Genomic DNA, 26,608 nt, shown 5'->3' with positions numbered 1-26,608 from the left:
AATCTTGCTCTTATCTGAGCCTACTCCGCTGGTTTCCTAATTCTTTCTCATCTTCTTTCTCTTACCGGAAGGATTCCAAAAGCCTTAGCCTTGGACCATTGAGGCAAGGAGCAGAGAGGCTAAAAAGATGTTAACCCATTAGAAGGTGACTTAGAGAGGAATCCTATACTTCCCCATTAGAAGGTGACATAGAGAGGAATCCTATACTTCCCCATTTAAAATCTGGGAGTGTGTGTGAGTGTGCACCTATGCAAATGTTTGAGGATCCTGGAAAATAAGCCAAGCATGGTATCCTAGGAGACATTAATAGGTTTTAGATAATAGTGTGTAAATCTTGGTTTGATTGAATAAATGTAATACAAATTATGATCATTTATGTGAGTGCTTGCAGTTTATTCCTAATGACCAAGAGATGTTTGCCTATTTTATTATACATAATGGATTACATTTCTTCCAAATTTTATTTACTCTCCATATTTTCTCTTAGAATACATACTGGCGATGTGCCCCAGTAATTTGCTACCAATTTATATCAGTAGAATGGATGCTGGTCATATATTTATTTTTTTCCTCTCTTACAACTCAAGAAAACAATATGGCATATTTCATACTTGTATTTTTATTTTAACAGGCCTCCTAAAAATAAACATATCAAGGTAGAAATTCAAGTAATGTTGCTGGTTAGTGAAGGAGTTATTTTCAGAAAGAAAAAGTTGTCAATTTCTAGATTTCTGTCTTTGACAATAATCTTCTCTTTGACAGTTCTCCCACACTTTTAGTTTCAGCATGTTCATTGTTTCCCACTATGTTGAGATATTCTTTTTCTTTTTTATCAGTGTCAGATCCTGATAGTCCACTCTTTGCCTCTTGTTTTATTTTATTTTCCCTTTATTATTTGATCATACCTGCTTTGAGTTGCTTACACTGGCTCATTTCCACCCTCTAAGTTATGGACTCCTACAGTCAGGCTGCTGGGTGTTGCTGGAAGCCAACCAATTTATCAACAATCGATCATCTCCACTTAATTGTGTAGACAGCTCCCCAGCAGTTCTTGCTGTCTACCAGATCCTCTTTCCATGTGGGCCTGTGATCGTTCTCAGCTATTCCTCAGTTGTCTTTCTTCTCCATCTTCCTCTCGATGCTCAGCAAGTTATGTCATTTCCAATTTATCTGACAAGAGTAAGACCACCAGCCAAGAATTTCACATTTCTGTGTATTTCATCTATCTTCTAGTCATTTATTATTGTCTCTGTGAAAGTGGCTTATCTTCTTTCATCTGTACTACGTGTTCTTTCAACAATTCCTATCCTTCCTCTCTTTCTTGAACACCTCTTTTCTTCCTTTTTCTTTAAAATTGAGACATCTAAAAATCTACATTAAATAGCCCTTACCTGACCACATTCCATTTTAGTTACCATTTTTCTCTCTCTTATTTTTAGATGAGGTTTTTAAACAAAATATCTAAATTTAATATTTCCACTTCCTCACTCACACTATCTTTAGGTATTAAAATTCTTAACACTCTTTTGTCAGTACTCTGTCCTATCAATTACCTGCATGTTAAACAGATTTTCACTTTCCATCCTTTACTTTCTTGACCTCTCTGTAGCATTAGCATTTGACATTTGCATTAGTTTCCTAGGGCTGTCGTAACACATTACCACAAACTGAACGGCTTAAAACAGAATTTATTCTCTCACAGTTTGGGAGGTTAGAAATCTGAAATCAGGATGTGAGCAAGGCTGTTTTTTTCTGGAACTTCTGAGGGAGAAACTGTTCCATGTCTCTCTCCCAGTATCTGTTGTTTGCTGGCAATCTTCAGTGTTCCTAGATGTATTACTCTGATCTCTGCTTGTCATCACATGATATTCTTCTTGTGTATCTTTACATCACATCCCTGTGTGTTTTTATGTGTCCAAATTACCCTTTTTTATAAAGAAATTTGTCATTGGATTAAGGCCAACCCCAAACCAGTATACCTCATCTTAACTTACATCTGAATAGACCCTATTTCCAAATAATGTCTCCACCTATATAAAAGATAGGTATAAAAGATGTTGTCTCAACATACTCCAGTTTTACCTATTCCAATGTCAACCTATCCTCTAGAACTGAGGAGGTGCCATCCCTGCTGGCTTCTCAGCCATCTTCAGAGTTGCTCTTCCCTTTTCCTGAAGGACAACACATATTTACAGCCTAGTATCTCTAGTAGTCCATTTCCTGTTTCCTACCTACAGAATTCCAGAAGTCCAGCAGCCCTGCTTCATTGCGTCCCATCTCTGTCTGCTTTGGTCCAGGATGCAGGGTTTCTGCTAGGGTGCTTGTTTGGAGCCATCACACACATAATCTTTCCAGCAAAAGTTTATCCAGCCACACTCTTGGTGTTTTCTCCAGTTCACAGTATTCTCATCTTTTGCCATATGGACAGGCTGAGAATTTTACAAACTTTCCCAAGTTTTCTAGTTCCTTTTTGCTTAGCAGTGCCTTCCTCAGGTTATCACTTTCCTCTTGCTTTTTATTACAAGCAGCAAGTAGAAACCAAGCCTGACCTTCCATGCTTTGCTTGGAAATCTCCTCAACTAAATACCCAAGTTCATCAGTTACAAGTTCTACTTTCCAAAAGCAAAACACCATTCAGCCAAGTTTATAACAAGGATAACCTTTCTTCCAGTTTCCAATAACCTATTCCTTTTTTTCTTCTGAGATCTTACCAGAATCCCCTTTAATAACCATGGTTCTAATAGTCCCTTCAAGGCAATTTAGGTTTTTACTACTTTACTTTTTTCTGAGATCTCACCAGAATCCCCCTTTACAACCATAGTTCCAACAGCCTCTTCAAGGCAATTTAGGTTTTTACTATTATGTACCTCAAAATTCTTCCAGCCTCCATCTATTACCCAATTTCAAAGTCAATTTCACATTTTAAAGTATTTTTTATAGCTTCACCACACTTCCTCACAATGTAACCCACAATGTCGTTGTTAATTTGTTCATTCTTAACTTTCTCTCCCTCTATGAGGCTGTAGAACAACTATCTGCTGCTTTCTCCTTGCTCCCTACATCCAAACAATATATTTTAAGGCTTTACTTCCTCTGACTACCGTTTATTTTTGGTGTTTTCAAAGATGACTGTCTTGATCCTTTGCTTTTGTTACTCTATATACTCTGGTATCTACCTTACGCAAGCACAAATCTTTGCTACCATTAGTCGTGATGTTTACCAAATCTACTTCTCCATGCTCATGTACTCAACTACCTACTGGACATGTGCCTTCCAATGTTCAACAGTTGCTTCATACTCCACAGTACCCAAATTGAACTCACCTTCAAGGTCTTAAACCTGTTCTTTCCATTTTTCCCATGTTGATAAGGAAATAAATCTGGCTGAATTTAATTTCCAAACTGGAAACTGGGGAATTATTCTAGATTTCTTTGCATTTCTCTTTATCCCCTTATTCCACAAAGCCATCATTTACCAACTCCAGTAGAATAGATTCAGCATCTTTAGAAGTTCTTACATCCACAGAAGAAGTAATAGAGACTGAAAGTAGGAAAGTATCCACTGGTGGATTCCTACTTTCAGTCTCTATTACTTCTTCTGTGGATTCTGTGACAGCCTCATAATGGAGTGCTCTGAGGAATGATCACTGCTGATTTTAATCAGCACTGTTCCTATCAACTATTCTTTACAATGGTTTAGAGGGATCTTTGTAAACATAAATTAGATCACTTGTTTTCCTGCCAAAAATCTTTCAGAGGAAAGCAACAAGGTCCTTTATTCTTAGTTCCCTGTTTGCTTCTTAAATCATCTTTTACTTCTCCCTTGCATGATTCTTCACTTCAACTACCTAAAACCACTGGCAATTCTTCCAACATATCTTATTCTTTTATGCATCATGTTTTCAAAGTTCTGTTCCCTCTTCCTGGAATACCTTTTCCCTTCCTGTAATTTATCACCTGTTCTTTAGATTTCATTTTGGTTATTCCCTTTTTTGGGCAGAAGCTTCCTAGGATGGGGCAGTCCATCACAGTACCCTGTTTCTGTCATTAGGCTGGCTCTTTTCACAACATCCTGTAATTATTGATTTCCCTGTCTGTCTTCCCAACTAAACTATAAGACATTTAAGAGCCAAGTATGAACTTTATTCAGCTGGCTAGCTTAGAACCTATAACAAGTATACGTTAATGGAATTACTAAATGCTTAACAGACCAGCTCTTCTTTCTATATATAATATGAAATTAACAACCCCAAATTGAACACTGAATTGTTTATGAGCACATTTGATTTATAATAATATGACCTTTCTGAAATAAAGTTTATTCAGTTGGATTTGTTATTTATAGGTGAAATTTATATTGTATTGAAAATGGTAATTTTAGAAGTGCATCCATGTTTTAAATGACGTTAGGAAGAAGTGAGTTTGTTTTATGTAGGAGAATACACTGGTACATTTTAAATAAGAAAAGATGTACTGGTCTTTTTCCCTTATCCCGGAGACCTAGAGGTTAGTACTATCCATTGTTATCACTAGATTCACAGAAGATCATATTAGATTTTATTTTTAGAGTAAGATCATAATTGTCTTGAGATACATATTCTTGTGCACGTAACAGAAGGGCATAATTTTATGAATTCATTCGATTTACACACAGAGGCACACAGAATATTTGAATACCACATTCATTCCTTGTAACAAATATCCTATTAAATATTCAGAAAACTTCAGTTTCTGTTTCCCTTTTATATAAAATATATTGAAAATGAGGATTTTCTTTTATTTCTGTAACTTTACTAGAAATGTGTCTCTCATACCCTCTAATTGCAAATTAATAGAAAGAAAAACTACGTGACCAAAATTATTTCTACTCATCAGTGTTACTGGTAACATCACCAATTCTTGTGTATATTTACCCTCAAATTTCAGGCAAAGACATGCAATGCAGATATGTATACTTTACATTTCAAGCAATGAGTCTGAGAAAACTTTGCATATGAAGTCAACTGAGAAGGTTTTTGTAAAATCTCAGTAAAGAAAAAGTATACAGTTCCCCTATACTGATTGGGAATGTAAGAAATTAAATTATCTGAAAGTATAGTTGGTTTCCCAGAATCTCCAAATGAATCACTTGTGGAGGAGAGGCAATAATAGTTCATGATACATGATACAGAGAACTGTATTAATTTTACATTATAATTAACTTTCCTTGAAAATCTACAATTTTCACAAAAGAGAACCTTATATTAACTTTCTTGTTTTGCTCATTTTTGTCATTTTGTATTATGATTCAGTCACATAACTCTTATTTCTCTGGTATAATTTTCATTTCCTTCCTTCCTCCCTCCTCCTTCCCCCCTCCCTCTTTCCCTCCTTCCTTCCTCTTTCTTTCTTTCCGACAGGACACAGCAAGTGCTCACAAGTTTGGATATTTATAAACAGATCTTTTTTTTTATAGGCTTTAGCTGAAAACATGATTTTTTCTGGGTTTATAAAAGAGATGAAACCTCCAGTAGTGTGGTGAGAAGCTACTCGGCATTCACTCAGTCAGAAAATATTTTTTGTTTCTATTGTGTGCCAGGTGCTGTTCTAGGCATAGAAATTGTACAGGACTTATGTACAGGACTTATGCTTTGATGCACCTTGACTATTGAGTTTTTCTAAATGTATTGTACCTTTTTCTTGGGGACAGATACTATGAAAATATATTACCTTTTAAAGATTGATTTTACATTTGATTTAATTACAATAACATTTATGGAGCATTTATTCTGCAAGGCACTGTAGTGACACAAATCTTACTTCATCCTTAAACAGTTCTAAAGTGCGGGAGGTACCTACTTTACAGAAGAGAAAACAGAGACTTCAAGAGGTTAGTTTGTCCAAGACCACAGAGATGGTAAGTGGGTGGGAGAAACTTCACGGTATCAAGAAATGCACTCACTCACAATGTTTGAATGACTTCAATATTGAAGGTTTTAACATTTATTTAAGGTTTTATTTAAGAAGGGTTTTAAATTAGAGAATGACAACTCATCTGTTGTGTATAGATATTACAAACCAAGCGCTTGGTGGGAAGCAATAAGTAAAAAAATCATGAATCCCTCTCCCATTCAAATTACCAAGTGCTCTTAAAATAATAGCCCTCAGTACTGGTGTATAAATTATTCAGGAAAAAGAAATTGGTATGATATAAAGCAATGTATATCAGGAATCATAATAATAATCTCACTCTTTGAGTTCAATAATTTCACTCTTAGTGATTTGATCTAAGGAAGTAATCAGAAATTCAGATAAAATTTTATGTACAAGAATGTATATTGGAGCTATATTTATGAGGTCAAAAATGTAAAAGGTGTACATGTAAAATCATTTTAACATGTCCAAAAAAATGAATCCTGTTATCTTCAAAGGTGGGCTTTTATCCTGTCATTTGAAGAGCATGTTTTAAATATTCTAAAATTAGATAGAGATGATGGCTACACAATATTGTGAATGCACTAAATGCCACTGAACTGTACATTTTAAAATGATTAATGTTGGATTTTGTGTTTTGTAAATTTTGCCGAAAATTTTAAAACATAAAATTTTATATGTGAATTTTACCTAAAACAGGAATCTGTTCCTAAAAAAAAAAACCTTAGAATCGGGAAAATTTATCATGCCACAATCAAAATTTTTACAAAAGAATCAATTCAAGATGTATTCAAGTGAAATTACTAGACTACGGGATTTCTGGATAAGGAAATATTATATGATAACGGGCAAAAAATTATCTATAAGTTTAATAAATCATTCTGGTCTCAAAATATTACACAATAACATTACCTGAGAGTTGGAATTCTTAAAAATTCTTAGGGAATAAAAGTGTGTTTGAAAAAATTTATCCCATTGATTAAATATGAATATAATTTTCAAATATAAAAATAACAGAAAGACATTTTCAAACATGCAGGGTCTTAAGTATAGCACTGGTGAGTGTTTTGTACAAGACAAACAAAACTCCAACAAATCAAACCAACAAATAAGCAAACAGATAATTTCTTTGGAATTAAAACCCAACCAACAAAGGCGGACTGGAGTAGCTGTGGTTTAAAGACTGAGACCATGGACTAGAGCATATGGCTGTGAGACTTAGTGATGACTCAGAAGTGATCGATACCTCACTACCAATGTTTTTAAACATGCAAAACATAGTCACAGGATACATAGGGGTTTGCTAACACAGTCTGAAGAGAAAGTCACATTATTAAAGTCACCCTTGAGAATCCTCTATATCACCTGTAAAGTATAATATGTACACACACCGTATTTCCTAAGGAATAAAGTAGCTGGTCTTCAAACTAGAATATAGTGCATCGACTTCAGTTTAGCATAAGATAAAGTATTAGATTGTATTTAGAGTCCAGATGGTATAAAAATGCTCATTTAAACACTAGAATCACACCTATTTGTACAAAACCTTTATACGGTGAGAGTTGAGAATGACTGAATTGAAGATTTGTGTCTCCCATCTCCTCCTCTCCCTGGCATTATCCTAAATGAAAGAAATGAGAAGTGTATTATCTGAACAATGTAAATTAGTTCTCTCCCTCCTTTCTTTTCTCCCTATCTCTCATTTTCTTCTTTATCTTCTTTATTTTCCAAGTATATTTATTGGAATTTTAGAAAATTAAATGCATATATGATGTAATTCCATAGAATTATATAGTAATGATAACTTTGCCACCTGCATTTTTACTCTCAAGTAATTTGGAGGCATTTTTCTAAAGAAATAAAAACATATTCATACAAATGAATTATAAAATAATTCTAGTAACTTTCGGATTTGTTTACTTTTTTTTGTAAGAGGAGAAAAGGTTGTATTTAAGTAAGTATGGGGTGCTGTCAGACATCTGTTGATTATCTGCAGATACCTAGTTTCCCATCTTGATTCAAGAGATACAGGTGACATAGTTAAGAGAAAAATTAATCTTTCAAAACCATGAAAATGTCCATTACTCTAAATTTAAGAACTGCTGAATTTGAGGGTGGGTAGTTGAATAATTCAGCTTCTTTTTAGTCCTCAAAATAAGAGCTCCTTGGAGAGCTCCTATCTGTTAATTGAATCAGAGTTAATCAGTACAATTATAGGATTGCATGACTGGTATATAATTTCTATGCCACACATTCATTTACTGTAATTTAAAGGAGGAATCAGAAAATATTATGTGCAGGGGGTACTGATATCTTTATTCACATATGCTTCATTTATGGTTGGCATAATTTTTCATTTGAAATCTGATCACTGCACAAGCTTCACAAAAATGGAAGTATATTAAAGAGAAAATAGGTCAAATTTACTTGTAGTAGTGCACAAAATTTTCTGGATACAAATTTATTCCCAAATGTTCTTAGCGGTCTAAGAAGATTTCTAAGAACATAATCTATAGGCAAATCAGCATCTGACATGGTTTAATCTAAGCATGGTTTAGATTAAAAATTCAAATATAACTAACTCAGGTACAAATTACATTCTAATCTTTGTACTGTTATATGCTGACTGGTGTAGCATTCTACAAGCTATTGATCAAGAGCTGAAAGGAAAGCATATACTCTCAATTATGTATCTTTATTTATTTACAAATTATATATATTGCATAATTGCACAAATATATTACATACACTTAAAAAAATTCAAAAATAAGGAAAGATAGGGCCATTGACAATAGTTTTAAAAAATACATGTAGGATCTTGGTATGTAATCTCTATTTACACAAAGTAGCTTTGTTCATAGATATGAAAATTCTCCTTACTTCCATAATTAATTTAAAATGATATTAATGATGCTGCAAAGGCATTTCTCTCACAACCTCTACAAACTATTATTAGTAGTAGGTATTAGCAACTTCCTGCTACTTCCATGGCTGCCTATACAGTTGGGAGTCAGCAGGTGTAAGCAGAAATGGCTGCCCTACCTTTATAATATTGATATACTTTCTAATTAATTGAAACATAGATATTTTCCCTTTTTACTCCCTATAAAGTTCTATCTTTTTCTCTGAGAATCTTTGGAACTCCTCAGTATTTCAATACCTAAAGATATGATACTTGGTATTGAAGTATCTGTAGGTGCTAGTTCACATATGATCGGCAAATGAGGGAATGATAACTCTATATTGGGAAGTTGATACATTTTTAGTATTTGCTGAGGCTGCCTCCAGTCATGCTGAGAAACTTGCTTCAGTAGTCCAAAGTCTCTCCTCCAGTACTGATCGTAACTTTTATCAGTGTCTTGTAACTAAATTGCATAAATTTTGAGAGGTATCACTAGTCCTTTTCCCCCATGTGTGCTGTTTTTTAAATGTAACATTTAAAAAGTGCCATAATTGTTATTAACATCTCTATTTTGTGAGTGATGAAAATGAGAGAAGTAATTTGAAACTTAACTAGCAGGCCCAGGATTCAAATCCAGATGTTTCAACAACAAAGTCTATAGACTTAATCACCTACTCTCACCTCAATTTAATTGGGAAGTCACTGGAAGAGGCTAATGTAGTTTTCTACATCAAAACATCACACAGAGTGTAAAATAGGGTGAAACGAACAAACGATACACTGATATTTCTTAAAAGTTAACAAAATGAAAGGGAAAATAAAGGGGAACATTTTAAAAACTGTTTACAATTCAATTTGTATTTAATTTATACTCCCATGTCAAGTAGATATCTTGAATGGAAATGAGTTCTTATCAATTTCCCACAGAAACAAAACACCTATGAGGATGTTTTTCTCCATGGTTTCATTATTAATTTGAAAAATCAGATTCCTGATAGGATCAAATTACTTAACCGAAAAAGATCAAGGATTTCTAGGAAACTGGCCAAATATCTAATGGTGGTAGAATCTAGGATTTACAAAGTTACGTGATCAAGAGCAGGAAGTATTTCTCTCTCCTCTCTCTCTGGTTAACAGGAACACCAATCTTAATTTTGTAGGTATATTTTAAGAAAAATACATTTTCTAATCTATGAAGTAAGTTGATTTCAATTTGATGCTTAAATATGGGAGAATTATATTAACCTTGAAACAACCCTCATAGTCTCGTTGTTGTGGTTTTCTGTGGCAAAACAAAATTCTCAGAGTAGTTGAATCTCTAGATGAGAAATTCTCATAGGGTTTTGAAAACATATTAAGTTTATATAAAATAAACCAGTGTGAAAATAGAAAAAGGTTGAGAAAAATAACATTTAAAAGTCTCTAGGGAGGTCGGAGAGATGGCAGCTAAGTAGAAGGATGTGGAATGCATCCCTCTCAAGGGATGCATCAGGAATACTCCAAAAGACGCAATAATTCCCACAGAGGACCAGCTGAACACCAGCAAACAACCTCAGATACCAGAAAGGATTGCAAAAATCCCGATATAACTGGGTAGGACAGAGGGGAAAAAAAATGGAGAAAGAGGAGGAGAAGAAAGGAAAGGGACAGGTCCCACACCCTGGGGCGAGGGGATCTGAAATAGATGGGAGATTGCCGAATTTGGGGTAACGTCCCTTATCTGATGGGGAAACCCCTTCCCCAACGGGGAATTTCCCTGAGTCAGAAGGGAAACATTTGGGACTGTTCAAAGAGGGTGAAGTGGCTGAGCTGTGGCAGACGGGAAAGAGTGAGAAACACACAGAGGGTCTGCACGTTGGTTGAGCATGTCCAGACTGAGACATTGGTTCACAGCTGAACAGGGGGCCTGGGAGCTGGAACGTGGGAACCGGAGAACTGGTTCAGGGTGAGAAACATTGTTGGCAGTGGGGAGATGGACTGAGAGGACAGAAGGGAGGAAATCCGCAGCAGAGAAAGCCTACTGTGGAAAGCTGGGCAGCCATGGCAACTGGATACTGCTGACTCATAGCACGGGGAGAGCCGCGGGTGTAGCCTCTCTCTCTGTGCCTGCGATGGACAAAGGAAGGACTCCTCTGGGCCTGGCTAACGCACTCAGGGATAACAAAGGCCCCTGGGTGGGGCTGGCCTAGAGTGCCTGCAGCCAAGAGCCAAAAGGCCGCAGAGTGGCCCAGCTCTGGAGACATTCTGTTTACACCTGAGCCACTGGCATCCCTCTGCAACAGGCACCACCATGGCCGACTGAGCCTCAGTGACACAGTCAGGGCGCCCCGGTGGAGTCATGGCAGGGTACCCCTGTGGAGTAGTAGCAGAGGGGAGGAGCCGTGGTTGCAGTCGCTCTCTTGACCTGAGCCACTGGTGTCCCTCTGCAACAGGCACCACCCGAACTGCCTGAGCTGCTGTGACCCAGGCAGGGTGCCACTGCTCACTCACCCGCAGGGGAAGGAGCCACTATTGTACCCTCCCTCTTCCCACACACCTGCACTTACAGATGAACAATAAAGGAAGCTCTGCTGGTCGCAGAGTAATACAAAAAACCCAAGGTGGGTAGAAGGACACTTACAGCTGAGACCCCAAGGAAACAGAAATACTATTATTAATTCTATTGATCTGGTCCATTCTGGGGTCAGTTCTAATTTTTTTTTAATTTTATTAATTACAATCTTAGTCCTATGGGATCTACATGTTTTACAACATACTTTTTTATTCTATTTTTTATTCTATTTTTATTTTTAGCCTTTTTATATATTTCTATTGCTAAGTTTTTTGTAGTGCTGAATGTATCTCTCCTACCTTCTTTTCATCTCTATCTTTTATACATTTCTATTTCTTTCTTTTTCTTTTCATATTTCCAGTCACACTATGCTCTTCTGTTGCCCTGTCCTCTATCCTTTTTTAGTTTATTTTATCTTAATATACTTATAATCAATATTATCGGTCTGCTTTGTTTCCTTGCTTTATTCTCCAGATGACACACTGCTTTGGTTTTTATTATTAGGTTTGGTCTTTATCTTAGTTCTGATTATAATTGTCTGACTTTGTTTTGGGAATCTTCAGTCTATCTGGTGGTACTCTCACTCTTTATTATACTTGATCCTAGCTTTCGAAATTTCCCTGGATATGTGTTTGTGTGTGTGTGGTTTTTTTTTTTTTAATTAATTACGATCTCAGTCCTAAGGGATCTACATGTATTATAACATATTTTTTTATTCTTTTCTTCTATTTTTATTTTTAGACTTTTTATGTATTTCTATTTCTAAGTTTTTTGCAGTGCTAACTTTATCTCTTCTACCCTCTTTCCTTCTCTGTCTTTTATACAGTTCTATTTTTTTCTCTCTTTTCTATTTCTTTACATATTTCTGGTCATAGTACATTCTTCTGTTGCCCTGTCTTCTATCCTTTTTTAGTTTATTTTATCTTAATATACTTAGAAGCAATATTATCAGTCTGCTCTGTTTCCTTGCTTTATTCTCCAGATGACACACTGCTTTGGTTTTTATTATTAGGTTTTGTCTTTATCTCAGTTCTAAGTATAACTGTCTGATTTCATTCTGAGAATCTTCAGTCTGTCTGGTGGTATTCTTGCTCCTTATTATATTTGATCTGAGCTTTCAAAATCTCCCTGGATTTGTGTTGGTGTGTGTGTGGTTTTTTTTTATTTTTTTTTTATTTTTTTGGGGGTACACCAGGTTCAATCATCTGTTTCCATACACACATCCCTGTACTCCCTCCCTTCCCCGACCCCCCCTCCTCGAGTCCCCCCCACCCTCCCTGCCCCAGTCCTCCAAGGCATCTTCCATCCTCGAGCTGGACTCCCTTTGTTATACAACAACTTCCCACTGACTATTTTACAGTTGGTAGTATATATATGTCTGTGCTACTCTCTCGCTTCGTCTCAGTTTCCCCTTCACCCCCCGCCCCCTCCCATACCTCGAGTTCTCCAGTCCATTCTCTGTATCTGCATACTTATTCTTGTCACTGAGTTCATCAGTACCATTTTTAGATTCCGTATATGTGAGTTAGCATACAATATTTGTCCTTCTCTTTCTGACTTACTTCACTCTGTATGACAGATTGTAGTTCTATCCACCTCATTACATATAGCTCCATCTCATCCCTTTTTATAGCTGAGTAATATTCCATTGTATATATATGCCACATCTTCTGTATCCATTCATTTGTTGATGGGCATTTAGGTTGCTTCCATGTCCTGGCTATTGTAAATAGTGCTGCAATAAACATGATGGTACAAGTTTCTTTTGGGATTATGGTTTTCTTTGGGTATATGCCCAGGAGTGGGATTACTGGTGTGTGGTTTTTATTTTATTTTTTTTGGTTTTGAATTTCTGTTGGTTTTCTCTTTGATTGTCTGATGGCATACTGGGGTTCTTCTGTCATGTCTTTCTAGTGCCTTATGTTCTATTGGATACAGTATTTGTGTGTCTTATACATGTATGTGTTTCCTTGACTTAGTGTTTGTCTGACTCAACACTCTGCCATTAATCTGGGGCTTGCACAGTCTTCTTTAAACCACTTTATTGCCAGGACAAACAACCTCTGAAGTCTGGACTACTCCATCAGAAGTCAAGTAGGAGGCTCTGGGGAGGGAGCACTGAATCCAGGATGCTACACTACTAGGGAGTCCTCAGACACTGGTAAGATGAACGGCAGAGAACTCTCACAGAGCCCTGTATCAGAGTCTAAGACTCGGCTTTGTCCAAAGGTCTGCAACTGCCAGTGCTGGACACCGCACACCAAACTACAGACAAGACAGGAACGCAAACCCACCCAACAGTGCACAGACTACCTAAAGCCATATTAACCTCACAGATACCCTAAAACACACCACCTGACATGGCCCTGCTCATCAGAGAGACACAGAGCCACACACCGGAAAACACACACCAGACCCCGCCACCCAGAAACCTCCTCAGGACACTGGACAAACCCCACCACAGGAGACAGAGGGCAGAAACAAGAGGAATTACTAACAGCATAGAGAAAGGAGACAGGACATCCTATAAATTAGACAAAATGAGAAAACAAGGAAAAACCATGCAGGCAAAGGAGCAGGAAAAAAATCCACAAGACCAAATAAATGAAGAGGAAATAGAAAAATTGCCTGAAAAAGAATTCAGAGTAATGATCGTAAAGATAATCCAAAATCTTCACAACAAAATAGAGAAAATACAAGAAACAGTTAATAAGGACTCAGAAGAACTAAAGAGCAAACAAACAGTAATGGACAATAAAATAACCAAAATTAAAACTACACTAGGTGGTATAAACAGCAGAATAACTGAGACAGAGGAACGAAGAAGTGAGTTGGAAGATAGAATGGGGGAAATAACTGCCACAGAGCAGAAAAGAGAAAAGAGAATAACAAGAATGGAAGACAGTCTCAGAGACATTGGTGACAACATTCAGCACACCAACATTCTAATCATAGGCATCCCAGAAGAAGAAGACAAAAAGAAAGGGTCTGAGAAAATATTTGAAGAGGTTGTAGTGGAAAACTTCCCCAACATGAGAAAGGAAATAATTCATCAAGTCCGAGAAGCACAGAGAGTCCCATACAGAATAAACCCAAGGAGAAATACACTGAGGCATGTATTAATCAAATTAATGAAAATTAAACACAAAGAAAAAATATTAAAAGCAGCAAGAGAAAAACAACAAATCACATATAAGGGAAAACCCATAAGGATAACAGCTGATCTTTCTGCAGAAACTCTGCAGGTCAGAAGGGAATGGCAGGATATACTGAAAGTCCTGAAAGAGACAAACCTACAGCCAAGAATACTCTACCCAGCAAGAATCTCATTCAGATTTGACAGAGAAATCAAAAGCTTTCCAGACAAGCAAAAGTTAAGACAATTCAGCACCACCAAACCAGCCTTACAACAATTGCTAAAGGAACTTTTCTAAGTAGGAAACACAAGAGAAGGAAAAGACCTACAAAAACAAACCCCAAATCAATTAAGAAAATGGTAATGGGAACACACATGTCCATAATCCCCTTAAATGTAAACGGATTAAGTGCTCCAACCAAAAGACACAGACTGGTTGAATGGATACAAAAACAAGACCCTTCTATATGCTGTCTACAAGAAAGCCACTTCAGACCAAGGGACACATATAGATTGAAAGTAAAGGGATGGAAAAAGATATTCCATGCAAGTGAAAGTCAAAGGAAAGCTGGAGTAGCAATACTCATATCGGACACATTAGACTTTAAAGTAAAGACTATTAAAAGAGACAAAGAAGGACACTACATGATGATCAAGGGATCCATCCAAGAAGAAGATATAACAATTCTAAATGTCTATGCCCCCAACATAGGAGCACCTCAATACATAAGGCAAATGCTAACAGCTATAAAAGGGGAAACTGACAGTAGCACAATAATAGTGGGAGACTTTAACACCCCACTTACATCAATGGATAGATCATCCAAACAGAAAATAAATAAGGACACACAAGCTTTAAATGACACATTAGACCATCTCAACTTAATTGATATTTATAGGACATTCCATCCAAAAATGACAGAATACACTTTCTTCTCAAGTGCACACAAAACCTTTTCCAGGATGGATCACATCTTGGGTCACAAATCAAGCCTCAGTAAATTCAAGAAAATTCAAATCATATCAAGCATCTTCTCTGACCAGAACGCCATGAGTCTAGATATCAATTACAGGAAAAAAACTGTAAAAAATACAAACACATGGAGCCTAAACCATATGCTATTAAACAACCAAGAAATCACTAAAGAAATCAAAGAGGAAAGCAAAAAATATCCTGCAACAAATGACAATGAAAACACAACAACTCAAAACCTATGGGATGTAGCAAAAGCAGTTCTAAGAGGGAAGTTTATAGCAATACAGTCCTACCTCAAGAAACAAGAAAAATATCGAATAAACAACCTAACCTTACACCTAAAACAATTAGAGAAAGAAGAACAAAAAAACCCCAAAGTGAGCAGAAGGAAAGAAATCATAAAGATCAGACCAGAAATAAATGAAAAAGAAATGAAGGAAACAATAGCAAAGATCAATGAAACTAAAAGCTGGTTCTTTGAGAAAAGAAACAAAATTGATAAACCATTAGCCAGACTCCTCAGGAAAAAAAAGGGAGAAGATGCAAATCAACAGAATTAGAAATGAAAAAGGAGAAGTAACAACGGACACCACAGAAATACAAAAGATCATGAGAGACCACTACAAGCAACTATATGCCAATAAATTGGATAACCTGGAAGAAATGGATAAATTCTTAGAAAAATACAATCTTCCAAGACTGAACTAAGAAGAAATAGAAAATATAAACAGACCAATGACAAGTATGGAAATTGAGACTGTGATTAAAAATCTGCCAACAAACAAAAGCCCAGGGCCAAATGGCTTCACAGATGAATTCTATCAAACATTTAGAGAATATCTAACACCAATCTTTCCCAAACTCTTCCAAAGTATAGCAGAAGGAGGAACACTCTCAAACTCATTCTACGATACCAAAACCAGATAAAGATACTACAAAAAAAGAACATTACAGGCCAATATCACTGATGAATTTAGATGCAAAAATCCTCAACAAAATACAAGCCAACAGAATCCAACAACACATTAAAATGATCATACACCGTGATCAAGTGGGGTTTATCCCTGGAATGCAAGCATTCTTCAATATATGCAAATAAATCAATGTGATACACCATATTAACAAATTGAAGGATAAAAACCACATGATCATCTCAATAGATGCAGAAAAAGCTTTTGACAAAATTCAACACCCATTTATGATAAAAACTCTCCAGAAGTTGAGCATAGAGGGACCCTACCTCAACATAATAAAGGCCATATATGACAAACCCACAACAAACATCATTTGCAATGTTGAAAAACTGGAAGCATTCCATCTAAGATCAGGAACAAGACAAGGATGTCCATTCTCGCCACTACTATTCAACATAGTTTTGGAAGTCCTTGCCACAGCAATCAGAGAAAAAAAAGAAATAAAAGGAATCCAAATTGGAAAAGAAGTAAAACTGTCACTGTTTGCAGATGACATGATACTATACATAGAAAACCCTAAAGACTCTACCAGAAAACTGCTAGCACTAATTGATGAGTTTAGTAAGGTAGCAGGATACAAAATTAATGCACAGAAATCTCTTGCATTCCTATACACTAACAACGAAAGAGCAGAGAGAGAAATTAAGGAAACTCTCTCATTTACCATGGCAGCAAAAAGAATAAAATACCTAGGAATAAACCTGCCTAAGGAGGCAAAAGACCTGTATGCAGAAAACAAGACAGTGATGAAAGAAATCAAAGACGACACAAACAGATGGAGAGACATACCATGTTCTTGGATTGGAAGAATCAACACTGTGAAAATGACTGTACAACCCAAAGCAATTTACGGATTCAACACAATCCCTATCAAATTACCAACAGCATTTTTCACAGAGCTAGAACAAGAAATCTTATGATTTGTATGGAAATGCAAAAGACCCTGAATAGCCAAAGCAATCTTGAGAAGGAAAGATGGAGTTGGTGGATTTAGGCTTCCTGACTTCAAACTATACTACAAGACCACAGTGATCAAGACAGTATGGTACTGGCACAAAAATAAGAAAGGAAGATCAATGGAACAGAATAGAGAACCCAGAGGTAAACCCAAGCACATATGGGCACCTTATCTTTGACAAAGGAGGCAAGAATATACAATGGAAAAAAGACGGCCTCTTCCATAAGTGGTGCTGGGAAAATTGGACAGCAACACGTAAAAGAATGAAATTAGAACACTTCCTAACACCATACACAGAAATAAACTCAAAATGGATTCCAGACCTAAATGTAAGGCCAGACACTATAAAACTCCTAGAGGAAAACATAGGCAGAACACTCTATGACATACATCAAAGCAAGCTCCTTTTTGACCCACCTCCTAGAACAATGGAAATAAAATCAAGAATAAACAAATGGGACCTAATAAAACTTAAAAGCTTTTGCACAGAGAAAGAAACCATAAACAAGACTAGAAGGCAACCCTCAGAATGGAAGAAAATACTTGCCAATGAAGCAACAGACAAAGGATTAATCTCCAAAATATACAAGCAGCTCATGCAGCTTAATACCGAAAAAGCAAATAACCCAATCAACAAATGGCTGGAAGACCTAAATAGACATTTCTCCAATGAAGATATGCAGATGGCTAACAAACACATGAAAAGATGCTCAGCATCACTAATCATTAGAGAAATGCAAGTCAAAGACACAATGAATCACCTCATACCAGTCAGAATGGCCATCATCAAAAAATCTAGAAACTATAATTGCTGGACAGGGTACAGAGAAAAGGGAACCCTCCTGCACTGTTGTTGGGAATGTAAGCTGGTACAACTACTATGGAAACAGTTTGGAGGTTCCTTAAAAAACTAAAAATAGAACTACCATATGATGCAGTAATCCCACTACTGGGCATATACCCAGAGAAAACCATAATCCAAAAAGAAACATGTACCGTAATGTTCATTGCAGCACTATTTCCAATAGCCAGGACATGGAAGAAACCTAAATGCCCATCAACAGATGAATGGATAAAGAAGATGTGGCATATATATACAATAGAATATTACTCAGCCATAAAAAAGAATGAAATGGAGCTATATGTAATGAGATGTATAGACCTAGAGTGTGTCATACAGAGTGAAGTTAGCCAGAAAGCGAAAAACAAATAGTGCATGCCAACTCATGTGTATGGAAACTAAAAAAACAAAAAAAAAATACTGATGAACCCAGTGACAAGACAAGAATAACGATGCAGATGCAGAGAATGGACTGGAGGACATGGGGTTGGGGGGTCGGGGGGTGAAGGGGATGCTGGGACAAACTGAGAGAGTAGCATAGACATATATACACTACCAACTGTAAAATAGCTAGTGGGAAGTTGCTGTATAACAAAGGGAGATCAACTCGATGATGGGTGATGCCTTAGAGGGCCAGGACAGGGAGAGCAGGAGGGGGTCATGGGAGGGAGGGGATGTGTGGATATGTGTAATAATACAGCTGATTCACTTTGGTGTACCTCAAAATCTGGTACAAGAGTGTAAAGCAATTATATTCCAATAAAGAGCTTAAAAAAAAGTCTCTAGGAATAATAATATTTTTAAAACGATGAAATGGGAAGCATTATTCCATCTAAATGAATATAAATGGTTCTAACACTAGCATCTCTCCCTTGTATCTTTGGTCTCCAACTGAGGTATACATACTCCATGCAGAGTGAGCGAAGTTTCATTAGGACTTGGGAGGACCTATTCGAAATTTTATTATTTTTATTCCATATCCTGTCCTTTAAATGTTTTATGTTATTACCACGTATTTTTAAATTTACATGTTAGTAAAGCAGAACAGAGATAGAAATTGTACATTGATGATATTGTGTGTGTGTGTGTGTGTGTGTGTGTGTCTGTGTGTGTGCACGCGCTGCATGAACTAATTTTTCAATTGGTGGAGATCTGGTGTGCAAGATCTTTATGCTGTACTTCCCTTCCCTATCCATTTTCTCCCACTGCCACCACATTCCCCAGCCACAGAGAAGATGCATTGCTTCTGCCCCTGACAGACTTCCCTGTTGGCTTAAACTAGCAGGACTGTGAGGATGCTGAGGTAACAGAAGACCACATTTACCCTCTTGTTTGTGCCACCTTCCTGAGTCTCAGTGGTGGTATGAAAATTAGGATTATGTAATAGTTTTTTGGTTTTATAACTTTAAGAGATTATGTTTATAATTTCCATTCTACTTGGCAGACCTTTAATCTAACTCTGATGTCCTGCATTCTATTCAGCAGGTATTAATCCTTTATCCAGATGTATAAATTATTTCTCTGGAAATACTAGACTAATAGATTTATTGAGATTTTTTCTAGTTTATCATGTTAAGATAGATCAAGTATAAGTGAGAGGGAAAAGTCTAAATTACTCTTTTTTTTTCTTTTTGTCCTGTAAAATCATTTTATTGTCTGGGACATACACATTTTTCTCAGGCAATGTTACTAGAACAACCTCTTTATGAGGTTTTATAGTTTGGAGTAAATATATTTTTTAAAAAACTTATCTCTATTATATAAAGTTATAATACAAAAAATGATTTATAAGCTATATTTTCCAGGAAGGAGTTACTAAACTATATTCCTGTCGAAGAAACTTTCCTATTCAACTCTATGATATGGAATGAAAAGATGTAATTAAAAAGTTTTCTGATCAAAAAGCTTGAGATCACCAATGGAATGTTTAGTTTCCTCCACAGAGAGCCACCAGGATTTTTTCATAATCTCCCTTAGTTTCATCCAGGATGGCTTGGCAGAGAGAAATGCCATACAGCTTCTGATAGCATGCTTTGATGTCATTCATGTTGATTTCAGAACGGGAAGCCATAATCCTGATCAGTATCTTATGTCGAGTTCCAGCACCCTTGATGGCCTGATGAAGTTTCTCAGCAAAGAACATTGGTTTGCTTGTAGCACACTTCACAATAACTGTGAGGCATTTCTCGATGTCACCTTTCAACTCCAGGTCCAGAACTTTGTTCATGTCATGCTTACTGTACTTGGAATACTTCTGAAACACTCTGCAAAGATGGGGATAGCTTCTGGTGATCAGAATGGTAGTGAACACATTCACATCTGTCCCTTTTCTTCTTTCTCCTGCTTCATATAAGGCCCTGGCATCCGTATCAGCCAAGTTGTCATTTAGGGCAAGCTCCTCGGATCGCTCACCCTTAGCAAGAGAAAGCAAAGCCTTCTCATAATCTCCAGATGTGTCTGCGGTGATGTTTAGCCAGATCTCTCTTCACATCCTCTCTATAGACTCTGTTAATTTCTCTGATTGCTCTGTTAGTTTTTGATGCCAAAATTTCATTCAGAGTGTCTTCATCAGTTCCAAGGCCCTTCATGGCAGCACGGAGCTCATCAGTGTCACACTGGGCTGGAGTTTTCAATAGAGCCAGAGCAACTTCCTCAAGGTGACCTGTGAGGGCGTTCTTCAGAGCTTCATCTGGGGCTTTCCTTTTTCCTGAAGATAGGCTGCTTTGATCTGCTGATGCTGTGCATTGTTTCTCTTAGTTAGAATTTCAGTGATGGTTGCTTCATCCACACCTTTAACTGTGATTGCTTTATGCAAGGCCTCAACATCTGAGGATGGATTGAAGGTAGGATAGGGGCTCACTGCTGACCCAGGACCACCTTTGGATGTTTTCACAGTTTTGATGTACTCCTGTTCTTCATTGTCAGTAAACCAGGCCTGCTTTAGGAATTCAGATACCATTGCCATTTTTGAAAGATGTTTTTTTTTTTACCTCCGTCCAAAGACCTAAAGAGAGATTCTTCTCAGAACAGTTCAGGCTCTAAGTTACTCTTAAAATGGGAAAATTCTGATCATAACCTTTGCAGTGATTACCACTCTCTTTTTGGGGTGCTACAATTTGTTATTTGACAATAAAAAATATCTGCTGATCTATAAATAAGACTGTGTCTTTGAAACCTTAGAGAGTAAACTTACAAAAAGATGCAGTTTATGTATAGAAATATCTCTTCAGACAAGAGTTTATAGCTCTTAAGACAATTGTTCTCTATGCGCTTAGGAGAAAACGATTATTTCATCTACATGCATAATTTCCTTGGCTGGCCGAAGAAATAAAATCAAGGGAGAGAAAAATTAACTCAAAGTATTCAAAGGTCTCTTATTTTAGAGGGACTGTAGAGATCACTTAACCCAGTTCCCTTAGAGAAGGAGCAACTGAGTCACTAGGAATTGACAAGTGATTTGTGGTTTTATAGATAAAATGGCTTGGGGGATAGTAAGAAAAACTTTATTAGTAATGCCAGACACTGGGGCTGAGTGTACTGTCACACTTAGTTAGCAATTGCTAACTAGTTCTTCAGCTTTAATGAAAGCTGCTTGTATTGTTGAATAACATGCAGTTATTTTGAGACCTGCAATACCTGTTGTGCCCTGTGTTACAGCAGATCATCATCCCAACAGGGAGGAAAGTGCGCAGAGTCTTTCCCCAGAAAGTGGAAATGGTATATTCAAGAACATGCAACAGGGGAAGCACTGAGGATATCAACCAAATAAATGAACACATGACTGTTATTCTTTGGCTCCTTCCTTAAATCTTCCTGAGGAACCATCTAACATTCTGGCTAAATGAGCATCTATCAACAATGTTATCTGAAGATGCTAAAAATGTGACGTGGTTTACAAATGTCTCAAGAGTGGAGGGTTGACACTTAATCTGGAAAGCATCTGTACTGTGACTGGTTAATAATAATATGGTATAGATTTTTAACATTTATAGGGCAATAGCCAATGAACCAGCAATATATCGAGAAAATGAGCCTTAGATAACTGATAGATAAAAAGAATCTCAGTAGTGCTGTTATTGAAAATGTTATGGGTTTAGAAGGGGAAAATTTGCTTATTCATGATCATTTGTGCATCCTCTAGGAAGCTCTGGAACAGCTGGCTGGCTGTCAAACAGGGCTGATAGGTGTGACAGTCTCTTTCTCCTCATGCTCTTCTATTCTCTCCACTCTTCAGCATTGCTCCAACTTCTTTCTTTAATGAGGTAGTTTAGTAATTTTAATCTTTAATTACATTTTAATATCCCTTGAAGTATAGCTATCTGTTTCAAGAAAACTAATTATCAATGTTAATACACATTATTTGTCTGTCGAATATTTTTATCTTGTTTTATATATATTGCAAAATTTATTTCTCACCGCTATTTTTTCTTAGTTTTCTCCATCTTCAAGTTTCATGGGTTGCATCCCACTGTCATGGTAGTATGTTGGTACTAGTCTGTTTTTAGCTATTATAAATAAAGAATTCCAATATAAATTTTTGGTTCATTTTTTGTAGATAAGCATTTTACTTTTGTTTGTAAACTTGTGTGATTATTATTTTTTATTCCTAGAGTTCAGATTCTTTAAAATTCAGAAATGACATAACCAGCTGTGAGTTTTTTCAATTTTCAAACTTTGTTTCTCTCCATCTTGAGGACATTTTCTTCTGTTCATAGCTTAATTTTTATCCCTCTGCATCTGTGCCTTCATTTAAAAAAATTTAACTACTATTATTTATACTTCATGTGCCATTAATATAGTCTCCAATCTGCTCATCTTTTTCTTCATTACATCCCTTTCTTTACAATTTTGCTCTATGATTTAGATATTGCTTCAACTTGATTTTCCAAGCCATTGACTTAAGTTACAGCTGTTTCTGTCTCCTCATTCAATTAATCTACTGACTTCTTAAGCTGGTAAATAATGTTTTTTGGTTTATTTTTTGTTTCATATTCAAAAAGAACTTTTTCAAGCCATAGCAAAATTTTCTTTATTTGTATGATCACCATCATCATTTTTTAAAATAAATTTATTTATTTATTTATTTAATTTTTATTTGCTGTGTTTGGTCTTCGTTGTTGCACATGGGCTTTCTGTAGTTGTGGCGAGCAGGGGCTACTCTTCATTGTGATGTGCAGGCTTCTCATTGCACGCTTCAGTAGTTGCGGTACATGGGCTCAATAGTTGTGGCGCAGAGGCTTAGTTGCTCTGCGGCATGTGGGATCTTCCTGGAGCAGGGATCAAACTCGTGTCCCCTGCATTGTCAGGCGGATTCTTAATCACTGCGCCACCAGGGAAGTCCAGTCATCATCATCATTTTTAAGGTCAAGTTTCTCTTGAGTTCAAGAGCCTCTTCCATCACCTCTATTTTGCTGGATATTCTTCTGTTTAACTTGTCTTTCTATCCCTAGGCAACTGGATCTTTCTGAGGCACTAGAAGAAAGTCTGTTTCCTTCTACTTTTCTATCCTGAGAAGCAGAAACAACAGAGTAACTCCTTCCAACTCTTAATTGCCTTCTTGGGGCCAGAGAGACTAGGCATAGTCAGGCTGCCAGATATTATTCTGTTCCCAATGGCACCTGCAGATCTCTTAGAATCAATTTATGTCCAGATAGTGAATTGTGGCTTTGTGGTATAGTATCTCTTCAAAGTGTTCTCCAAACACACCCCCTCCCGTAGGTGAGAATACCTATTCTCAGTAGAGATTCTGGAACACCTGATTAAACACTCTGAAGGCCTCAGAAACCATTTGGTTCAAGAGAGAAAGATAGAATGAAGAGAAAATAGAGAGAAAGGAAGACCTCCTTGTTCAGTTAGTTTTGTTCTCAGAATCCCTTTACATCTACCTCAATAGAGCCATCATAAATGAAATGTAAAATATAAATTCAAGAATATGGTAATAATCTTCCTGAGGGCAGAGAATGAAATTTATACCTTAAAAAATATTTCTTCAACATAGGAGTATAGAAGATACACAATACACAATGTAAGAGCTAAATATGTATTTAATTGGTTGCAGAGGCCAGCATTTCAAGAGTACACATGAACATCATTCTGTTTTATAGTTTTTCAAGAAATTGTTTGTTAAGGCTCTGCTACCTGAATGTGAAACAAATTTCTTCCTCATATAGTATAAATCCCTTTAACTTTGCTTTCCTTTTCTATGAAAGGTTAACAATTTAAAAGAAACCCATATGTGTAAACAACTATTTATATGTAGAATTTTTGTGTTCCAATTTTTGCTTCAAAGTACAACAAAAAAATCGCATGAAAATATTATGTTTAAAATGTATTTTATATGTGTAAATTCATACCACACTGCGGAAAAATGCCTTCAATATTTTTTGAAAAGTGAACTGAGTATATAAAAATCTTTTTCTCATTTCAATGATTTTTAAATTTTATTTATTTATTTATTTATTTGGCTATGCCCTATGGCTTGCGGGGTCTTAGTTCCCCAACCAGGGATCGAACCCCTGCCCCCTGCAGTAGAAGCATGGAGTCCTAACCACTGGACAGCCAGGGAACTCCCTGAATGATTTTTGAAAAATTTGATATTTCTTTACAGGTTTTTTTGATCCATGGAACTGGAACTAAATAGCATTTTGAACAAAATAATATTTCCACTAACTTACTAGAGTAGCTCTACTGAAGGGAGTCATATAGTGAAGAAAAGAAATAGCAATGATTGTTCTTGAAGGCAGAGTCTATGATCTCAGAGTGCATGTTACCCTTGGCATTAGTTATAGCCAACTTTATCTCCCCACTTTGTACGGTATTTTTGTGTGATTGCTCCTATTTTAGTTGGTGCCCACCAAAGAGTCTGAATATAGCTTGCTTATAGTGGAAAGGTATTTTCTCATTAGTTTTCAGAAGCACACCACAGAAAAGCAATTTATCAAGAACTGTACTACAAAAAGCAAGATAGCATGAAGAAAGAAACTATGATAATGCTGTGTGAACTTGCTCTATTTCTATAAATACGCAGGGTTTTCAGTATAAATTTTTGCGGAAACAATCTAATGAAACATAAAAATGGGTCTACAGATTATACTTGTATTTAGTTGGCTAGAATCGGATTTTGGATAGCATAGATAGTTACGATGGCTATTGGAGGGTTTGGAATGAGATGAACATTTTCTCTACATATATGTGAATTTCTAAGGCTGAAGAAGTAGGAGAGAAAACCTAATTCAGAATTTGAGTGTGATTATATTCTTAATTGTTCTAAACTCTGTTTTCTCACTGTGTTTTCATCACCATAGGATGTCATAGAGAATTTCTCTGAAGCCTCAGAGGGAAAAAATAAGAGAAAGTGATTGAGGTCCTGTTTTCTCTCTTCAATGAAATTAGATTTTATCTTTAAAAGATTTTATTTAAAGGAAAAAATCCATAATTAAAAAGTTTAAAAACACTGCTTAGGAGGGCCTGGTAATCTCATATGAGAGAGGTTATGATGACCAATTCCACTAAGAGACTGTCCAAATTGAGTTGACTAAGTAACAAAGCCCACTGGTCATAAGTACACAGTAATTGCTTTGAATATATTAGAGAGCTAAATTATTAATTTGCATTTTGGAGAGTTGAATGAGCTCAAATTGGATCAAATTTATTCTTCCTGGGAAGTGATTACAAGATAATGCCAATTAACTCTTTCTTGCAGGAGGATGTTTAATAGTATTCATTATAAGTGTTTCATAGGATTATTACAAGGATGAGTCATTATTTTTCCACCAAAAATTAAGTCATTTCTTTCCAAAGTATGTAGATAAAAAACAAATTACAGAGACTACCACATCGACTGAAGAGTAGCACAGGTGTAAAATGGAACTCTCATATATAGAAAGGCAGAGATCTTCAGCAAAACAAAAATGATTTCATTAACTGCAAAGCAGTTGACCATTTTGAATTGGAGAGTTTCTTAATCTAAGGCAAAACTTTAGTAGATATCAATGGTAGAACAAGAAAAACAAAAAGCAATATTTAAAGGCCTTATTTTGAGCAAGAACATAAGCAAATAGTAAGACACTAAGTCTGTGCTATCTAACTTAATGGCTGCTGGTCACATGTGGCTAGTGAGCATTTGAAATGTGGTCAGTCCAAACTGAGGTATGCATTAAGTATAAAATACACACTAGACCTCAAATACTTGCTATGAAAAAATAAAATAAAATATCTCATTAATAATTACACATAGAAATCATAAGAACATGTTAAAGGATTATTATTTGTTTCTTTGAGAGATTAGGAAAAGGATATATAAGAACACACTGGTAATTATTTTATATGTTCACATAGGAAACTATATATGACTCAAG

The 26,608-nt window shown here is 36.2% G+C and overlaps 1 pseudogene; it reads right to left on the bottom strand.

Annotated features, from left to right (window-relative positions):
• Positions 1-20,135: 20,135 nt before the first annotated feature.
• LOC130835187 (annexin A1-like) lies at positions 20,136-21,261 on the bottom strand (annotated as a pseudogene).
• Between the last annotated feature and the right edge of the window lie 5,347 nt (positions 21,262-26,608).

The sequence above is a fragment of the Hippopotamus amphibius genome, chromosome 13 (assembly GCF_030028045.1).
Source record: "Hippopotamus amphibius kiboko isolate mHipAmp2 chromosome 13, mHipAmp2.hap2, whole genome shotgun sequence".
NCBI classification, from domain to species: Eukaryota; Metazoa; Chordata; class Mammalia; order Artiodactyla; family Hippopotamidae; genus Hippopotamus; species Hippopotamus amphibius.
This window is presented reverse-complemented; position numbering and strand designations above follow the sequence as displayed.